This window comes from Cebidichthys violaceus, unplaced genomic scaffold, assembly GCF_023349555.1.
Source record: "Cebidichthys violaceus isolate CVI_PGR_0920_01 unplaced genomic scaffold, fCebVio1.0.p SCAF_498, whole genome shotgun sequence".
NCBI classification, from domain to species: Eukaryota; Metazoa; Chordata; class Actinopteri; order Perciformes; family Stichaeidae; genus Cebidichthys; species Cebidichthys violaceus.
Window position 1 is genome coordinate 1 of NW_027176703.1, and position 8,063 is coordinate 8,063.

Here is an 8,063-nt window from a genome sequence, read left to right on the forward strand (position 1 = left end):
GTTTTTTTCACTTTTTCGACATGCTGTCCTATGACAGTTTTTTTTCCTTTTTTTAGACGTGCTATACTATGACTGTTTTTTTCACTTTTCGACATGCTATAACTATGACTGTTTTTTCACTTTTCGACATGCTATACTATGACTGTTTTTTTCACTTTTCGACATGCTATACTATGACTGTTTTTTTTCACTTTTCGACATGCTATACTATAACTGTTTTTTCCATTTTTCAACATGCTATACTATGACTGTTTTTTTCACTTTTCGACATGCTATACTATGACTGTTTTTTCCATTTTTCGACATGCTATACTATGACTGTTTTTTCACTTTTTTTTACATGCTATACTATGACTGTTTTTTTCACGTTTTTTTCGACATGCTATACTATGACTGTTTTTTCCATTTTTCGACATGCTATACTAATGACTGTTTTTTTCACGTTTTTTTCGACATGCTATACTATGACTGTTTTTTCCATTTTTCGACAGGCTATACTATGACTGTTTTTTTCACTTTTCGACATGCTATACTATAACTGTTTTTTCCATTTTTGACATGCTATACTATGACTGTTTTTTCACTTTTTCGACATGCTATACTATGACAGTTTTTTTCACTTTTTTTAGACGTGCTATACTATGACTGTTTTTTTCACTTTTCGACATGCTATACTATGACTGTTTTTCACTTTTCGACATGCTATTACTATGACTGTTTTTTCCATTTTTCGACATGCTATACTATGACTTTTTTTAGATATACTATGCAGTTGTTTCTCAACTGGGTGACTGTGGATAAGTGGAGAGCAGGGCAGCCTTTCAATCAGAAGGTAGTTGAGTTCAATCCCCGTCTCCTGCCAATGTATCCGAGAGCAGGACACTTAACCCCAAAATTGGTCCTGTGCCTGTTGTGTATAGATAATGATTGTTTACATCATACAGATATTTACTTTGTTTTAGACATGTTATACTATGAGTGTTTTTTTCACTTTTCGACATGCTATACTATGACTGTTTTTTTCCATTTTTCGACATGCTATACTATGACTGTTTTTTCACTTTTCGGACATGCTATATTATGACTGTTTTTTCCATTTTTCGACATGCTATACTATGACTGTTTTTTTCACTTTTTTTTGACATGCTATACTAGGACTTTTTTTAGACATACTATGCCAGTTGGTTCTCAACTGGTGACTGTGGATAAGTGGAGAGCAGGGCTGCCTTTCAATCAGAAGGTCGTTGGTTCAATCCCCGTCTCCTGCCAATGTATCCTAGAGCAAAACACTTTACCCCAAAATTGGGTCCCTGTGCCTGTTATGTATAGATAATGATTGTTTACATCATACAGATAATTACTTTGTTTTAGACATGCTATACTATGACTGTTTTTTTTCCTTTTCGACATGCTATACTATAACTGTTTTTTTCCATTTTTGACATGCTATACTATGACTGTTTTTTCACTTTTTCGACATGCTATACTATGACTGTTTTTTCCATTTTTTCGACATGCTATACTATGACTGTTTTTTTCACTTTCGACATGCTATACTATGACTGTTTTTTTCACTTTTCGACATGCTATACTATGACTTGTTTTTTTCACTTTTTCGGACATGCTGTCCTATGACAGTTTTTTTCACTTTTTTTAGACGTGCTATACTATGACTGTTTTTTTCACTTTCGACATGCTATACTATGACTGTTTTTTCACTTTTCGACATGCTATACTATGACTGTTTTTTTCACTTTTCGACATGCTATACTATAACTGTTTTTTCCATTTTCAACATGCTATACTATGACAGTTTTTTTTCACTTTTTCGACATGCTATACTATGACAGTTTTTTTCACTTTTTTTTAGACGTGCTATACTATGACTGTTTTTTTCACTTTTCGACATGCTATTACTATGACTGTTTTTTTCACTTTTCGACATGCTATACTATGACTGTTTTTTTCACTTTTTCGACATGCTATACTATGACTGTTTTTTCACTTTCGACATGCTATACTATGACTGTTTTTTCCATTTTCGACATGCTATACTATGACTGTTTTTTTCACTTTTTTTTTTACATGCTATTACTATGACTGTTTTTTTCACGTTTTTTCGACATGCTATACTATGACTGTTTTTTCCATTTTTCGACATGCTATACTATGACTGTTTTTTTCACGTTTTTTTCGACATGCTATACTATGACTGTTTTTTTCACTTTTTTCGACATGCTATACTATGGACTGTTTTTTCCATTTTTTGACAGGCTATACTATGACTGTTTTTTTCACTTTTCGACATGCTATACTATAACTGTTTTTTCCTTTTTTGACATGCTATACTATGACTGTTTTTTCACTTTTTTCGACATGCTATATCTATGACAGTTTTTTTCACTTTTTTTAGACGTGCTATACTATGACTGTTTTTTTCACTTTTCGACATGCTATACTATGACTGTTTTTTCACTTTTCGACATGCTATACTATGACTGTTTTTTCCATTTTTTCGACATGCTATACTATGACTTTGTTTAGATATACTATGCCAGTTGTTCTCAACTGGTGACTGTGGATAAGTGGAGAGCAGGCAGCCTTTCAATCAGAAGGGTCGTTGGTTCAATCCCCGTCTCCTGCCAATGTATCCGAGAGCAGGACACTTAACCCCAAAAATTGGTCCTGTGCCTGTTGTGTATAGATAATGATTGTTTACATCATACAGATATTTACTTTGTTTTAGACATGTTATACTATGAGTGTTTTTTTCACTTTTCGACATGCTATACTATGACTTGTTTTTTCCATTTTTCGACATGCTATACTATGACTGTTTTTTCACTTTTCGACATGCTATATTATGACTGTTTTTTCCATTTTCGACATGCTATACTATGACTGTTTTTTTTCACTTTTTTTTGACATGCTATACTAGGACTTTTTTAGACATACTATGCCAGTGGTTCTCAACTGGTGACTGTGGATAAGTGGAGAGCAGGGCTGCCTTTCAATCAGAAGGTCGTTGGTTCAATCCCCGTCTCCTGCCAATGTATCCTAGAGCAAAACACTTTACCCCAAAATTGGTCCTGTGCCTGTTATGTATAGATAATGATTGTTTACATCATACAGATAATTACTTTGTTTTAGACATGCTATACTATGACTGTTTTTTTCTCTTTTCGACATGCTATACTATGACTGTTTTTTCCATTTTTCGACATGCTATACTATGACTGTTTTTTTTACTTTTTTCGACATGCTATACTATGACTGTTTTTCACTTTTTTTCGACATGCTATACTATGACTGTTTTTTCCATTTTTCGACATGCTATACTATGACTGTTTTTTTTACTTTTTTCGACATGCTATACTATGACTGTTTTTTTCACTTTTTTTAGACGTGCTATACTATGACTGTTTTTTTCACTTTTCGACATGCTATACTATGACTGTTTTTTCCATTTTCGACATGCTATACTATGACTGTTTTTTTACTTTTTTCGACATGCTATACTATGACTGTTTTTTCACTTTTTTCGACATGTTATACTATGACTGTTTTTTTCACTTTTTTTTGACATGCTATACTATGACTTTTTTTAGACATACTATGCCAGTGGTTCTCAACTGGTGACTGTGGATAAGTGGAGAGCAGGGCTGCCTTTCAATCAGAAGGTGCTATACTATGACTGTTTTTTTCACGTTTTTTCGACATGCTATACTATGACTGTTTTTTCACTTTTTTCGACATGCTATACTATGACTGTTTTTTTCACTTTTCGACATGCTATACTATAACTGTTTTTTCCATTTTTCAACAGGCTATACTATGACTGTTTTTTTCACTTTTCGACATGCTATACTATGACTGTTTTTTTCACTTTTCGACATGCTATACTATGACTGTTTTTTTCACTTTTCAACATGCTATACTATGATTGTTTTTTCACTTTTTCGACATGCTATACTATGACAGTTTTTTTCACTTTTTTTAGACGTGCTATACTATGACTGTTTTTTTCACTTTTCGACAGGCTATACTATGACTGTTTTTTTTCACTTTTTTTAGACGTGCTATACTATGACTGTTTTTTCCATTTTTCGACATGCTATACTATGACTGTATTTTTCACTTTTTTTAGACATGCTATACTATGACTGTTTTTTCCATTTTTCGACATGCTATACTATGACTGTTTTTTTCACTTTTTTTCGACATGCTATACTATGACTGTTTTTTCACTTTTTTTGACATGCTATACTATGACTGTTTTTAGACATACTATGCCAGTGGTTCTCAACTGGTGACTGTGGATAAGTGGAGAGCAGGGCCGCCTTTTCAATCAGAAGGTCGTTGGTTCAATCCCCGTCTCCTGCCAATGTATCCGAGAGCAGGACACTTAACCCCAAAATTGGTCCTGTGCCTGTTGTGTATAGATAATGATTGTTTACATCATACAGATATTTACTTTGTTTTAGACATGCTATACTATGAGTGTTTTTTTCACTTTTCGACATGCTATACTATGACTGTTTTTCACTTTTTTCGACATGCTATACTATGACTGTTTTTCACTTTTTTTCGACATGCTATACTATGACTGTTTTTTTCCATTTTTCGACGTGCTATACTATGACTGTTTTTTTCCATTTTTCGACATGCTATACTATGACTGTTTTTTCACTTTTTTTAGACGTGCTATACTATGACTGTTTTTTTCACTTTTCGACATGCTATACTATTACTGTTTTTTCCATTTTTCGACATGCTATACTATGAGTGTTTTTTCCTTTTTTCGACATGCTATACTATGAGTGTTTTCTCCTTTTTTCGACATGCCATACTATGACTGTTCTTTCCATTTTTGACATATACTATGATTGTTTTCTCCTTTTTTCGACATGCCATACTATGACAGTTTTTTCCATTTTTTGACATATACAATGACTGTTTTTTTTCTTTTTTCGACATGCTATGTCAAAAAAAGTCATTAAAAAGTCATAGTATAGCATGTTGAAAATAGTCTTAAAAAGTCATAGTATTGCACATCGAAAAAAGTCATAAAAAAAAGTCATAGTATAGCATGTCGAAAAAAGTCATAAAAAGTCATAGTACAGCATGTTGAAAAAAAGTCATAAAAAAGTCATAGTACAGCTTGTCAAAAAAAGTCATAGTATTGCACGTCAAAAAAAGTCATAAAAAGTCATAGTATAGCTTGTAAAAAAAAGTAATATTATAGCACGTTGAAAAAAGTCATAAAAAAGTCTTGGTATAACATGTCAAAAAAAGTTATAGAATAGCATGTCGAAAAAAGTCATTAAAAAGTCATAGTACAGCATGTCAAAAAAAGTTTTAAAAATGTCATAAAAATGAATAGTATACCATGTCGAAAAAAGTCATAGTATAGCATGTCGAAAAACATAATAGTATAGCATGTCGAAAAAAGTCATAGTATACCATGTCGAAAAAAGTCATAAAAAAGTCATAGTATAGCATGTCTAAAAAAAGTCATAAAAAGTCATAGTATAGTATGTTGAAAAAAGTTATAAAAAAGTCATAGTATAGCATTTTGAAAAAAGTCATAAAAAAGTCATAGTACAGCATGTCAAAAAAAGTCATAGTATAGCATGTTGAAAAAAGTCATAAAAAAGTCATAGTACAGCATGTCAAAAAAAGTCATAGTATTGCACGTCGAAAAAAGTCATAGTATAGCATGTCGAAAAAAAGTAATAAAAAGTCATAGTATAGCATGTCGAAAAAAAGTAATAAAAAGTCATAGTATAGCATGTTGAAAAAAGTCAGAAAAAAGTCATAGTACAGCATGTCAAAAAAAGTCATAGTATAGCATGTCGAAAAAAGTCATAGGATAGCATGTCAAAAAAAGTCATAGTATAGCATGTCGAAAAAAATCATAGTACTTCATGTAAAAAAAAATCATAGTATTTCATGTAAAAAAAAATATAGTATAGCATGTCGGAAAAAGTCATAGTATAGCATGTCAAAAAGTCATAAAAAACTCATAGTACAGCATGTCAAAAAAAGTCATCGTATAGTATGTCGAAAAAAGTCATAAAAAAGTCATAGTACAGCATGTCAAAACAAGTCATAGTATTGCACGTCGAAAAAAGTCATAGCATGTCGAAAAAAGTCATAAAAAAGTCATAGTACAGCATGTCAAAAAAAGTCATAGTATAGCATGTCGAAAAAAGTCATAGTATAGCATGTCAAAAAACATAATAGTATAGCATGTCGAAAAAAGTCAGAAAAAAGTCATAGTACAGCATGTCAAAAAAAGTCATAGTATTGCACGTCGAAAAAAGTCATAGTTCAGCATGTCAAAAAAAGTTTTAAAAATGTCATAAAAATTAATAGTATAGCATGTCGAAAAAAGTCAGAAAAAAATCATAGTACAGCATGTCAAAAAAAGTCATAGTATAGCATGTCGAAAAAAGTCATAGTATAGCATGTCAAAAAACATAACAGTATAGCATGTCGAAAAAAGTCATAAAAAAGTCATAGTATAGCATGTCAAAAAAGTCATAGTACAGCATGTCAAAAAAAGTCATAGTATAGTATGTCGAAAAAAGTCATAAAAAAGTCATAGTACAGCATGTCAAAAAAAGTCATAGTATTGCACGTCGAAAAAAGTCATAGAAAAGTCATAGTATATAGCATGTCGAAAAAAGTCATAAAAAGTCATAGTATAGCATGTCGAAAAAAGTCATAAAAAGTCATAGTACAGCGTGTCGAAAAAAGTCATAATATAGCATGTCGAAAAAAGTCATAAAAAAGTCATAGTATAGCATGTCGAAAATAATCATAGTATTTCTTGTAAAAAAAAATCATAGTATAGCATGTCAAAAAAAGTCATAGAAAAGTCACAGTATAGCATGTTAAAAAAGTCATAAAAAAGTCATAGTATAGCATTTCAAATAAAGTCATAAAAAAGTCATAGTATAGCACGTCAAAAAAAGTCATAGTATAGCACGTCAAAAAAAGTCATAGTATTGCATTTCGAAAAAAATCATAGTATTTCATGTAAAAAAAAAACATAGTATAGCATGTCGAAAAAAGTCATAGTATAGCATGTCGAAAAAAGTCATAAAAAGTCATAGTTCAGCATGTCAAAAAAAGTTTTAAAATAGCATGTTGAAAAAAGTCATAGTATACCATGTCGAAAAAAGTCATAGTATAGCATGTCGAAAAACATAATAGTATAGCATGTTGAAAAAAGTCATAAAAGTCATAGTACAGCATGTCAAAAAAAGTTATAGTATTGCACGTCGAAAAAGTCATAGTATAGCATGTCGAAAAGTTTTAAAAAGTCATACAAATTTATAGTATACCATGTCGAAAAAAGTCATAGTATAGCATGTCGAAAAAAAGTCATAAAAAGTCATAGTATAGCATGTCAAAAAAAGTTATAAAAAAGTCATAGTAAAGCATGTCAAAAAAAGTCATAGTATAGCATGTTGAAAAAAGTCATAGTATAGCATGTCGAAAAAAATCATAGTATTTCATGTAAAAAAAAATCATAGTATTCCCTGTAAAAAAAAAATCATAGTATAGCATGTCGAAAAAAGTCATAAAAAAGTCATAGTACAGCATGTCAAAAAAAGTCATAGTATAGCATGTCAAAAAAAATCATTGTATTTCATGTAAAAAACAATCATAGTATAGCATGTCAAAAAAACCCATAGTATAGCATGTCAAAAAAAGTCATAAAAAAGTCATAGTTGTCAAAAAAATCTCATGAAAAAAAGTCATCGTACTGTATGTCTGAAATGTCCAAAAAAGTCATAGTATAGTATGTGTAAAAAGTCATACTTATAGTATGTGTAAAAAGTCACAGTATAGTATGTGTAAAAAGTCACAGTATAGTATGTGTAAAAAGTCACAGTATAGTATGTGTAAAAAGTCATACTTATAGTATGTGTAAAAAGTCACAGTATAGTATGTGTAAAAAGTCACAGTATAGTATGTGTAAAAAGTCACAGTATAGTATGTGTAAAAAGTCACAGTATAGTATGTGTAAAAAGTCACAGTATAGTATGGCC